We start from the raw sequence: 13465 nt of genomic DNA on the forward strand, positions 1-13465 counted from the left end.
GAGCTTTCTGGCCAGTTTTTCAAATATGAGTTTTTCTAGAATGCGGCAGTTAACTGGTTATACACAACTAAAAATACGAATAAAAGGTGACCTGTGATCTCAAAAAGATATGTCGAAGAAAACCAGATGTCGAAGAAAAGATTTTAAAGTTAAGCTGATCGAAGACGTGAGATTCTAGATTATCCAATTTCAAGAAAATATATTCATTATCCTCACTATTTTTTTTAATTGAGCTTTTAGATAGCGCAATATTCAATAAACATGCTCAAAGCACTTTGCAAGTGGTCCCTGACCAAGAGCAACACGTAACATGTAGAACAAGACATGACGCCTGTGAGGCGATATTACAATTTTTTTTCCCGACAGAGACAACGCTGTTAACGGTCAGGTATTCATTTTAACCCGAATACGGTGAGAGAATGTGAATAAAGAGCCTTTTCCAAGGACTCAACTATGCGCCGAGCGAGTCTCGAACCCAAGACCTTCCGATCTGAAAGCGAGTATCATACCACAAGATCACATAGTCGCAATGTCAATAAGACATAAACTTAACACAAGGTCCATATTTTTGGGTATAAATTCATTATTCAGTACGTATCTGAATCAGCCGCAATATAATAGTTGAGCTAGACATTGACTTTGTAGCCACGGATTTGAAACTTTAGATTAATTTCTAGTCGGTATATGGAAGAGAATAAATACAATTTTTTTGCATTGATAATGATTTATAGTTCGTATTTTCTAGCAGTTTGATTAAAAAATGAATTTGTTAGTGTCCAGTTTATCTCAACAAAAGACCTTTTTGAGACGATGGGTTATATAATATCAGATCGTGACCACATCCAAGGACTGCAGCCAAGGTTTGGGCAAAGCCAAACCGATCATCCTAGAACAAAAGCTGAAAGCAACATAGAAGGGAACATCAAGATATTTATCCTTTGTTTAAGAAATTTAACATTCATATATTGGGGTGGATATGAAAGTTTATTGGTATACAATTGGTTTCGGTGTCTCTGTATTTAATACCAAAAGTAATAGAATTGGACACCCTTGAAACATGCAACTATAAATATCTATATCTCCAAGAAATTGCTGTATAGCTTACACGCTGCTGATTTGGCCTGCCGGTGGAGGGTTTAAAATTATTTGAATCTGGGGAAAAAAAGAAGGCAATCAGTTAAACCGAGACAAATTATTATATTAAAAAATTAAAATTGAGCTTTTATAAAGAGCAATATCCACTAAACGTGCTCAGAGCTCTTTACAAGGGTTCCCTGACCAACAGCAACACTTAACATTTAGGACGGGACATGGCGCCTTGTTAGGCGATATTACACGGTTTTTTCGGACAGCGCTGTTAACGGCCAGGTACTCATGTTACACCTGAGTGCGGCGAGATAATGAGAGTAAAGAGCCTTTTCCAAGGACTCATATATGCGCCGAGCGAGGCTCGAACCCAGGACCTTACGACCCGAAAGCGAGTATCATACCACAAGACCACATAGCAGACACAAATCGAAATATTAACACAATAAGTTGCTGTTATTTGGAGATACGGCGTTGAATCCGCATTGCGACAGCCTTGCATATCGGGTCCATCTCGAGGGTGTTGGCCGGATGGTAGAGAAACCCAACAACTTGGATCGCCGATCAGGCGCTCCTGAGGTCTTTTGCACTGGCACTATGCTATGGATAGAATGAAGTTGACGTCACCTCAAGTTTTTGCTATTGCTTTTTGCCATCCGCGTTTATGAGTAGTTCTCACTAAACTATATTAACCAGACTATAAACGTTCAAGGTTACACATAGTTTTGTGTGTTGGTCCGTTATACTTCCGGATGGCAATGTTGTGAGCTTCTAAGCCAAGCGCATACTATCTATTCCACCGCGGAGTATTGAACTCCAGTATGGGCGCACCTAATGGATCACCGCCTTGACGTCTGTATCATACAGCGGTGGGGGCGCTTAACAGCTATCCTAGCAGCAAGAGGTTAACCGGTCTACAGTCACTAGACCATCCCGGGAAAACCAGCTGATTTCGGGCGCCTAACTTCGGCCTGACGTGAAAAGCGCGAACAGAATGGTGATCCACCCTGGTGCCCGAAGAGGAATACCCCTATCCCGGGCATTTCGTTCGGTAGTCCGTTTTCATGGCATCACCTACCGGACACCCACGACTGGCTAGCCACCGCTAGCCGGGCACCGCTCCATTCTGTTATCTCAACCAAAAATAGCCCCAACCTAAAGCGGTAAGGCGGACCAATGGCAACGCATGTCCAGCAGCAAGGCGAGGACGGCGGCTACATCCGTGGAGGTCTGGCTTTGTGGGCCAGGACGCGCTGGAGATACGGCTCCTGTGGGGGCAGAGTGCACGTTTTACAAATGGCTGTACTGAAGCGGCCATGGTTGGGGGATCAGTGGCCTGATGGGACGATTGCGTGCGGCACCTCCTTGCCGGAAGGAGGCGCACGGGGCTCAATCGTGGGTATTTGGCAAAACCTAGCAGGTAGGAGATGTACGAGGCCCAGGTGTGAGAACTTGGCCCCTCCTTTGAAGGTGGAAGATGCCCGCGACTCGGACCAACGGTGCAGCCGGAGTGGGAACCAAACCTCCTAGTAGGTTAGAGAAAACTCCTGGCAGGTAGGATTATTTGGACCCAGACGACCCCGCCGCGTAAATGCTCAGAGTTTCAACCAGTGACGTGGTTCGGATGGCTTAGGCGGTGCATCCTGCCTGGTGACCGATGCAGGCACAGGTTGGGCCCTGCTTCCAGGTTCGCAGAAGACCGCGTATTCAAACCTGGTATTGTAAGACAGCGGCTTTGGGATTAGCTGTCTGAGACTAAGCCGGGTTGCCGAATCTTTTCTCACTAGCGGGGTTTGGATATGGGCGGCGGAGATCCGATGTAAGGTCTGGCGAACTATATGGAAAACATGGGACAATAAGGGTGTGGGTAATGGAGGCCAATAGCTGCTGCTGCCAGTATGGGGCAAGAGCAAGAAAGTTGAAAAGGCAGATGTAAAACTTTGCAAGGGCATGCTCATAGTGTGGGGAATACTGACAACAACACCAATATTGTAATATGTCGAGAGAGAGAGAGAGAGAGAGAGAGAGAGAGAGAGATAGATAGATAGATAGATAGATAGATAGATAGATAGATAGATAGATAGATAGATAGATAGATAGATAGAGAGGGAGAAAAGAAAGAGAGAGAGAGAGAGAGAAAGAGAGAAAGGAGAGAGAGAGAGAGAGAGAGAGAGAGAGAGAGAGAGATGTGTGTGTGTGTGTGTGTGTGTGTGTGTTTGTGTGTGTAAGTTGAGAGAGGAAGAGAAAAAGAGAAAGAGGTGAAAAAGAGGAATGTTTTATGAAATAGAAAAGGTCCGTATAAAATGTATTGAAGGAGGAGTGAGTGGTTGGAGTGAGTAACTTTGTAAAGTTCTTGGATGTGGGTACATTTGCATTAAAACATTATGTTCCCTGTTGTATTGATTTATAAAAGATGTATGTGTGCATTTGAAGTAAATCTATTATGAGGATTATAATATTATTATTAGGTCAACATCTATTTCTATTAATGTTTATTATATTTGTTCGAGCAATGTTCACCACTCAAAATTTTCCATTTTGTGGACAATAAAGATTTATTTCTACTACTATTACGATAAGGAATGGGGCCCGATGATGGCAACAATACAGCAGACTGAGAGAATGATAAGCCAATTGTGGTTTTATGATAAAAGTGTCCTTGCATTCCACAGGTTTTGAATTCTCTCAACACATGGTTACATGACGATTGGAAATCGATTGTGATTTCAAAACCGCATTAGTTATGGGTCTTGTGGATCACACTCGCCTTCAGATAGAAAGGCCCTGAGCTCGAGTCCCGCTCTGAGTCTGAGCGGCGCATAGTTGAGTCCTTGAAAAAGCTCTCTACCATTATCCTCTCTACTGACATTATCTCGTCGTTCTCAAAAGATGAGTACCTGATCGTTGACAACAGTGTTGTCTCTGTTCAAAAAATAATTGTAATATCGCCTAACAGGCGTCATTTCACGTTCTCAGTAGTAGTAGTAGTAGTAGTAGTAGTAGTAGTAGTAGTAGTAGTAGTAGTAGTAGTAGTAGTAGTAGTAGTAGTAGCGTATGGCTACACCTCCAAATGTATTTCGTCAACCCAGCTTATAAAGTCTTCCTCCGCCCTAAGGATGGTTTCGTAGCCACCTTCAAGTTTAGTGACTGGACAGTGGAGGACGATGTGATCGCTGGTCGCTGGGGCTGCCTGACATTTCTAGCAGGTATCACTGTTTCCAAGTTTCCATCTGCACATATTTGATGCAGTTCTGCCATGTCCAGTTAAGAGACGGTTTGAGGAAATCCAGCATTTCCTGGCGTTATTGAATGCAGGCACTCTTTTTGTTGGATCTTTAATGATGTTTCCTCCTTTTGGTGTTTCCCTATTCCACATTTCTCTCCAGTTTTCCTCCACACTGAAGCCTGCCATTTTTGTTAGGTGGAAAGGTCTTCTCGATTTAAGTCTAGTTGTTGAGGTTTGATTTTATGGGAATGTTGCCTGTAGCTTCGTCAATTCTTGCATGCAAGTCTTAGACTTGGTGGTGCAATACCGCTCTAGTTTTTGGGAGCCACTGAGTTGGAGTTGACTTGAGACATTCTGTTATAATGCTCATTGATTCTCTTAATCGGATGCCAATGCCATTTACATGTGGGCTCCTCATCCAAACAGGGGAACATCATTCTCCCACACTATAGTACAGTGCCAAAGCAGACGTTCTCAGCAACTGTGGTGAGGCTCCCCAGGTGGTAGTTGCGAGTTTTCTCACCAGGTTGTTTCTTTTTGCGATTTTTATTTGCGGTTCCCTCAATGTGTTTGCGATAATTTAGTTGTCTGTCCAATGTAATACCAAGGTATTTAGGGTTGGGTTCTGGGGGTAGTATTGAGTTACCGGCTGTGATCTTAAGTTCTTTTGTTGTCTCTCGATTATTCAAGTGGAAGTTTGTGGATACTGATTTGGTGGTGTTCATTTTTAGGTACCATCTATCAAATATTGTTCAGGCGGGTCTCGTCTTTGCTTAGAATTTCTTCAATCTCTTTCCAGTTTTTCGATTGATAGGCTAAGGCCAAGTCATCAGCGTATCCAAGTTTGAGTGCTTCGCAGTTTGGCATGTCGGAGATGTAAACATTGAAGAAAGTTGGTGCCAAAACTGAACCTTGTGGTACCCCATTTCTAATTTTGCGTGTTTTGCTTTTGTTTTCTCCATATATGACATAGAATTGTCTTGTGCCAGTCTTTCTACAAGGAATCATTTTGAGAGCTTTAACATCAGTCCGCCTTCCAGACAGTATCGTAGGCTGCAGATAAGTCTATTAGGACTGCACCAGTCTTCTTTTTGTTCTCAAAGCCTGCTTCAATGTATGAGGTCAGTGCAAGGACCTGTTCACTTGTGCTTCTTTGTGACCTAAAGCCCGCTTGTTCTGGTGGTATGCAGGGATTTACATATGGGGTGATTCGCTCTAGTAGGAGTCTTTCCAGGAGCTTGTATAAGCAACAAAGTAGAGATATTGGTCTATAGCTGGATGGTTCAGTCATTGGTTTGCCTGGTTTTCATATGGCGATTACTTTGTCATGTTTCCAAATTTGTGGATATGTGCCCTTTCCCATGATGTCTGTCATAGTATTTGCCAGCCAGTCTATTGTTTCTGGTCCAAAGTTAGTAATCATGTCGGGGTATATTCCATCAATACCAGCAGCTTTCCATTTTTTATTTTCTTTATAGCTCCTAGCATTGCATTAATCGTTATTGGGACACTTAAAAACATGCTATGGTCAGGCAAAGTTTTCAGGGTCTTTTGATATTCTTTTCTTATTTCTTTTTCAAATTGATTGTTTGGGATGTGTTGTCCCCGTTGTTTAATTTCTTTTGCAATTTCGTCGGCTGCAAGCTTGGGGCCTGATTTTGTCTGACGAGCTTCAGGGTTTAGCTTTTTTTAGGGTTTGCCATGCATGGCGGCTGGAGTGACTGAGGTCAAAGTTTTCAACAGTTTCTACCCATTTCTCTTTTCGGCTTTCATGTAGTGTGTTTAGTAGTTCTTCTCCAACCTGTTCATCGTGTGTCTCCTCATATTTTTTCAGCAATTTTTTGCCTCGTTCTCAGTGAGTAACATCAAAGTTAAAGTAATATTTCGACCAATGGTATTTGAAGATGAACACCAAAAAATCTGTGTCCACAACATTTTATTTGAACAACAGACAAGTCGACGGAAATATCCTGCCAGCGGACAAAAACCCAAAAACACTTTGGTGTCACCCTCGACAGACAGAGCAACTACCAAAAAACATATAGAAGGAACTGCAAACACAATTGCAAAAAGAAACTTAGAAAATTAGCGGGGACCACTGGGGAGCAACACAAGTCCTTCTAACGTCAACATTAGCACTCTACTGTAGCGTCGGAGAATACTGTGCCCCCGTTTGGACAAGAAGCCCCCACACGAAAATTCTCGACATCAAACACCAAGAGTCTATACGCGTAATAATTGGATGTATCAAATCAACACCAACACATTGGCTCCCAACTATAAGCGCAATCGTACTACCAGAGCTCAGGCGAGAAGAAGCAACCCAAAAATTTGTCCACAAACTGAAAGACCCCATCTTAATTACCATCTTAATTAATAAAAAGCATCACAAATGAAGCTCCTAGAACATCAAGACACAAATCCAGAAAGCCCTTGTGCCATTCGGATCTCGAAACCTTCGATATTGGGGAATCCTGGAGGGAATATTTGACAAATGCCATGCCCAAGGGAGATAGGGTAATCAAAGACCCGACAGAATTTATGCCAGGCTTCAGGAATGGCAATCGGAAACAGTGGGTCGCATTAAACCAACTACTGGCAGGCCACGGCAAGACTGCCTCAAACATGCATCGATGGGGTCTGAGAGAGTCAGCCGTCTGTCCCCACTGTCAGGGAACCCCAGATCAGCAGACCACATAATCCTATATTGTCCTGTGATGAGATTGGCTGGAGGTTTTGAGGCTGTCCTCAACTATGGTGACGAATTTAAAGACTGGCTAGAGACTTCCTGTGTTGATATGTAGGCATGCGCTACTATTACTAGCGCTAAAATAGTATAATAACCGTTCACTAATATATATGTTGAAGTATTTTCACGATTGAAAAGGCTGCTACCCGACATATACTTATTTCTAAATCTGATAACTCAAATTGTTATGGGCTCAATTTTGTAAAGGAAATACTCTCAAACTAATGCATATTACACTGCATCACGACAATATCAAATCATTCCTATAATGGGGAACAAAAGTGTCGTGTCAAAAGCTGGTTTCAATCTTATTTTTGTTGGGGTTTTTTGTTTTGTGTCTTTTGTTGTTGTTTTGTTGTTGTTGTTGTTGTTGTTGTTGTTGTTGTTGTTGTTGTTGTTGTTGTTGTTGTTGTTGTTTTGTTATGTTTTTTTGTTGTATTTTTTTGTTCCTTTTTTTTTTTTTTTTAAACTTTAAAAGCAAACAAATAAATCTAAATTTATAATCATTCTGATTTTAAACTCAGATTTTTTTCTTTTCATCTGGCATAATAATACCAGATTCATAATACCACATTAAAGCGATGGGATGTAAATGACCATACTCACAATTTGGATAAGAATCTGAATGATTAGGTCAATAATGGGGTCAAAGGGTCCCTCAGTCATCGCTCTGGCAAAGGGGTTGGCGTTCAAGTAGTCTTTGACAGGCCCAAAATTTTTCCAATCCACTCTAGCTTCGGACTCCTGCATGGCGCATGCGCAGAAGAATACTACTACGGCAGTCACTGTTGCTAGTCTGACGTAAGCCATTTTTAATCTGCAAGAATTGAAAAAGAAAAATTATTATGGACTTTAAAAATAAAAATCGAATTCTTGGTTAGCGGGGGTTAGGCCATAAAATCACTAGCGGTTAGAATCTACACAGGTAACAAACAAAAAGACAATAAGAAAATGCCAAACACGAAAGGTTTCAGGCTCAAAACCCTTCTGCAGACAACAAAAGTAAGAAAACAATTAAACCATAAATTAATTATTTTTAAAACCCAAATAAAAAGAGAGAAAAAAAAATCACGTCCTTTCTGCACAATGTTATTTTTTTCACTACCTACCGTCTATCTTGGTTTTTAAATAATGATTTTGTGCTTTACTTTCTTGTTATTGTTGTTCTTGGCCGAAGAAGGGTTTTGAGCACGAAACGTTTCGTGTTTGGTATTTAGTTTGTTTTTGAAGCTGTAATTTTCCTTTTTGTTATTACTTTTTAATTACACAGCATCTATAGCTGCAGTTAAAAAAATGATTTTACTTGCGGCAGCGCGACTCTCTGCGTAGAAAGGAAGTCTGTATGAAAGTCAGCAAGCGAAAATGACAGTTTGGCTTGCGTCAACTGAGCATTTGACATGTACTAGATATTTTTTGGCCTGCCATCGGAAGACAGCTTCCCTTTGACCTTTTTTTTTTTTTTTTTGGCCAGAAAGAAAACATTTAATCCATCAAATTCATAAATGCCAACCCCATTACAAAAATAAATACATTTCTAGCTGGGAGTGTCATATTTATAAAATCTACATGCATATTACGGCTCGGTTTAATATAGGATTGGAGTACTGTTATTTATTCATATATTTTTTTTACTCTTCAATTATTGATTGGTTAACCCTCTCCTTACCACCTACAGCAAAATCGTCACATTTGTTACGACACATTATATATTTTTCAGATTTATTTTGTACATCACAAACTTTGAAGAATGATCTTTGTTTCATCAATAAGAACATAAAGTTGTTTTGTAGAGAGCTTGTTTGATTTTAAAAATCAATTTTTCTGTTGGGTAAGCCTGTCATTTTGGGAAAATACTGAAAAAGATCGGTAGTTAAGTATGTATACCTAGCTATACTACGAAAAATTTGTAAATTACGAATTTTCGGAACCAATTTCAGAACTTCATTCGCATTTCTAAGTCATCAAAACTTATTGAACATGAAAGTTGATACTAGACTACATTATCTTGACGATTTTGAAGTGTCATTAATTTAATCATTGTGAGGAAAATTGTTGACTTTTAAAGTTAACTATAGCAACTGCAATTTTCATCTCCTAAAAATTTCGTATTTTTAAATTTTCAATTTGGCAGGTCTGGGTATGGCTTTGTTTTTATCTTTTATTTTTGAGGGTTCTACTGCGCTTGCAACACATTTAGGTCATGTCAGCGTCAGTAAAAAGGATGACAATTGGATAGTAAAAAGTTCTAGATGTATAGTTAAAAGGACTGGAGGAAAAAGTAAGAATGGTTCAAATAGGGAATAGAGTAGATTCCAAGAGCACACTATCAAAGTACTTAGTTTGAGATCACTGAATGTCTCATCCGGACACAAGCACATGTCCCCAATAAGAAGAATACACTCAGATGTTTTACAAATACAAAGAAATTATAATGCAGTGCATAACAGAGAAATGATATACAAGAAAAAAATTATCATCTCCCAAAACTAACTATACATTTGACTGTTTCCCTGTCAGCCACGGCATCTGGCCAGGACCAGGACAAAACCAAGTAATCTCATTCCAAGACAAAGACAAAAAGCAAGTTGGAAAACAGATATAGGGGGATAGAAGTACCTCCCTGCCCACCCCTGGGAGGTCAGGAATCCCCCACCCAGAGGTGTGACTTTCAAATATTGACAATTTTAAAACGTGATACTAAAAAGATTCTCAGATTAAAGAATTTTTCGACGAAACAATATGAGAATCATCTTGATTTATCTGAATATGGAATTATAATAATCCGAATCAACGTTTTAAAAATAAAAGGTTAAAAAGCAACAAATTTATCACCGTGAGCAGCCGCAGTTTAAAAGCCATAATCGTACCAAAAAAAAAAAGGGAAATAGCAACAAATATGCACATTTACGTTATTAAAAGATATTAATCACAAATTAAAATGATTAGAAAATAAAATATACTCCAAAAGCAAAAGTAAACGTTTAAAGCAGTTCGTGCTTTTAAATGATAGTAAATTAAATAGTACGAATGTTTTGTGTACAAAGAATGTGCATATAATTTAGTATCTAGGTTGAGTTGCCAGTTTGAACCCGCGACTTTACTGATACGACAACTCCGCCTGGCCGGAGAGCGTGAATTTTACCACTTTACCTGTACTCTGGAAATATTCGTATTAAAAATTTTGCCGAAAAACTCGTCTTTCACATATCGATCGCTTAAAATGGCCCTCATCTTGGGAAAAAAACTCTCGAACCGGGGACTTTTGCGAAGTCCCAGGTTTTGAGTGTTTTTGCCAGGATGGGGATAATTCAAATCGATCGATATGTGTAAGATGAATTTTCTGGCCACATTTTTAAATACCGAGTTTTTTTTCCAGAGTACGGCATCAGTTTACTGGTTGGAGTTAAAATAAATGATCATAACTATGAACTTTTAGGTTTATACACTTGATGCAACAGTTGGAACTATATTTATGGATCCTCTCAATGAAATAGAGAAATTTGACCCACGTCATAATCTTGACTATACATTCAATTTTCAGCTCCAATGATACTCCGACATAACACCGTTACGAGACGATCAGTCACAGGGAAGGGGGGGGGGGGGTTAAGTTAAGTTAACACATCTATCGCAAATGTTTCTCTTAAACTAAAGCAATTTGTTTTAATATAGCTTTAAATACCTTATTAAACTAAAAAGAATTTTGGTATCAAATATAGGAATCAATTTTTAAAATATATTAATTTGTTCAGGGGTATAATTTATTTCTTGTTTATATGTTTGTATTTTTATTTAACTATTTACTCATTGCTTCTAAGGTAGCTTAACATTAAACTCGTTGACTGCTAAAATGAAAAAGCATCTCAAATAACAATACTTACTTTTAATTGTAGTGTCGCTTAAAACTCGAATGAAATATAAGAGGGTTTAATCTTTTAAGAGTTTCCGTGAATTTCTATTGGCGAGAGATCTAACTTTATACCCCCCGATGCGGAAAACTTGAACGAAAATAAATCAATGGAAACATCGCAGTAACAACCAAAGGTTTTCTCAGTTTGATTTTTACTTCCTCAGGTGGTAATGATTACGTACATGTATATATGAAGAAAATATTATTTGGACATCGTTTCCACCGAATTTCTTTTTGCGTTGTGGACCGTGTATTTGGCCAGTGTTTAAATACGAAATCTGCGCAACTGGAATAATTTGGCTTCTTTGGTTTTCATTCAATCGTAAATATAATTAGAACCATTTACATTGTCTTTTCTTATTGTCGATTTTACTTGAGTCAGTTATTACACCATCTTTATACCATATAGATAACGTTACATTTAACGATAAGCCAAACAACAAATCTTAAACGCAATACACTCAAACGTGGTTCTAATTAGTTGACATCTCGAATATTAAGTATTTCGGATAAATGGAATGCTACTTAATTCAATCAATGTTAGGTTGGTGATAGTGTCTCAACTATGCGATTTGCACTGACTTACCCTTTGAGTCAACTGGATAAACCTTCAGACAAGTGATTTACTGTACAGGCCAAGTCAAAATTCTCTCATAAGTTAATAATATTTATAACAAACCGGCTTTGAATCTTTTACTCAAGTTTTAAGGAATACCAGGCTCTAGGGATTGAAGTGAGGGATATAAAACTACTCGCGTCTAAACTGCATCATGTTGGGATCAATTATAGATTTTAGACTTGACTTTTAAAAAATTGAATGAAAATAAATGCTATTATGTTGTTTTCGTCCGTAAAAAACATCTAGTTGAAATGTTTGGTCATGTTTACGTTAATCTCAATTTCTTCCCCTAGCTCATTCCGATATAATACTAAGCGAAAACTTTGGATCACATAGTAAGTTTTTAAAGCGTCTAAATAGTAGTTCTATATGAAATGTAAATTTAGTTCCATATGATCTGCATAAGAAGTTGGGAGGAAGAGAAAAATTGTACCCGACGATTCCTTAAAATGCTCCCATATATACGAGTAACTATTCATATTCTTAAAATCTATTTTGGAAGGGGGGGGGGGGGGTAATCTTGAAATTTGGCGAAACTTTAAATCCCATCAATTCTTATGCTTGATTAATGGACACGTGGCCTTATTGCTAATTGTTTTGAAGGGTTAAATTGGTCACCTACGGCGATCTAATCCACCTGTTTTGCATGACTTCGGAATACGTAATAGTTATACCACGAGTATTTAAAAAATCTAATAAATGAACATCCCAAATTTGGGAAGTATTTCACGAATTTGCAAAACCTATAATATTTTAAAAACTACCTTGCTTATTTTCTCCAAATATTCCTAACATTACTCCTTCTGTGACCTGCATGAATACCCTCCCAAGCGCCATGTGGTTCGTAAAAAATACAAATAGGTATATCCTTTCAATGTATTACCTAATACCGAGTGATTTCTATGTCGCAACTTTTGAAGAAGTGAAGAAACAATGAGGATGGTCAAAAATCACTTTGTGACAAACTATGAAAACCCTTTATTCCTGTTATTAGCTATTTCTGTCCATTTCTCTTTGAACCTGTCCATCAAGGTAGCTTGGTCAACTATTAGAGCTGACAGAAAGCTCCCTGCGGTAGACATACGTCATATTCATAGAGTAACATTATTCAGCTTAGGGGAAAAAAAAACGAAAAAAAAAAAAGATGATAGTCTCCGGCTAAATGGTCGTCCTGGTTGCTCTCAAGTGTAACCCTTTTTCACAAGATCTCATTAATGTGTTTTCCAAATTTTAATGTTTTGAAGGTTTAGCCGCTAAAACGAACGTTTGGAAGAAATACAGAAAAGAAATCGAAAACCGGTGATAAACTCCAGCTGAATGGCCTGGTCGCTCTCAAGAGTAACGCTTTTCTCAAGTAATCATTCATATTTTTTTCAAATGTTAATGTTTTGAAGGATTAGCCACTAAAACGAACGTTTGGAAACCAATAAACCAATTAAGGAAATATAACCCAATGTGCGAAAATCGCCCCGGGTGTTTGTGGTCAGTTGGTGTGTTAAAAATGATAGGATTGATGGCCGTCTCAACGTATTTCATTACATCAAATAAATGAAATGAATCGAGTAACACACATAATTTATCAAAAGACATAAGATATTGAACCTGCAGGGGAGAGAATAAATAAAAATGACGTTTGCGTTGTTCATTTTTACTTTGGAATCAAGGTGGTTGGCATACCACGACCATAATCGTTGTCAATGAATTGGAATTGCGGGTGATTGGTTGGTAACTGAATCAATGATGAAATTTGAAAGCAAGATCTTTTATCAGTGTCAGTATCTCTCGCATTAAGATTTTTTTTTTTAATTTTGTGTTATTATTATTTTTTCTTTTTGCTGAGAAAAAAATCATAATCAAGCCAAGAAAATGTTAGAC

The 13465-nt window shown here is 38.6% G+C and overlaps 1 long non-coding RNA gene across 1 annotated transcript; it reads right to left on the reverse strand.

Moving 5' to 3' along the window:
* Nucleotides 1-965: 965 nt before the first annotated feature.
* LOC144979295 (uncharacterized) lies at nt 966-11127 on the reverse strand. The gene is made up of 3 exons (XR_013646658.1): nt 10943-11127; nt 7668-7878; nt 966-1152 (listed from the first exon to the last, which is right to left on the reverse strand). It is a non-coding gene; the product is annotated as an uncharacterized LOC144979295 (long non-coding RNA).
* Between the last annotated feature and the right edge of the window lie 2338 nt (nt 11128-13465).

Source organism: Berghia stephanieae, chromosome 9 (assembly GCF_034508935.2).
Source record: "Berghia stephanieae isolate SIO BIC M18660-M18661 chromosome 9, UCSD_Bste_1.3, whole genome shotgun sequence".
Taxonomy (NCBI): domain Eukaryota; kingdom Metazoa; phylum Mollusca; class Gastropoda; order Nudibranchia; family Aeolidiidae; genus Berghia; species Berghia stephanieae.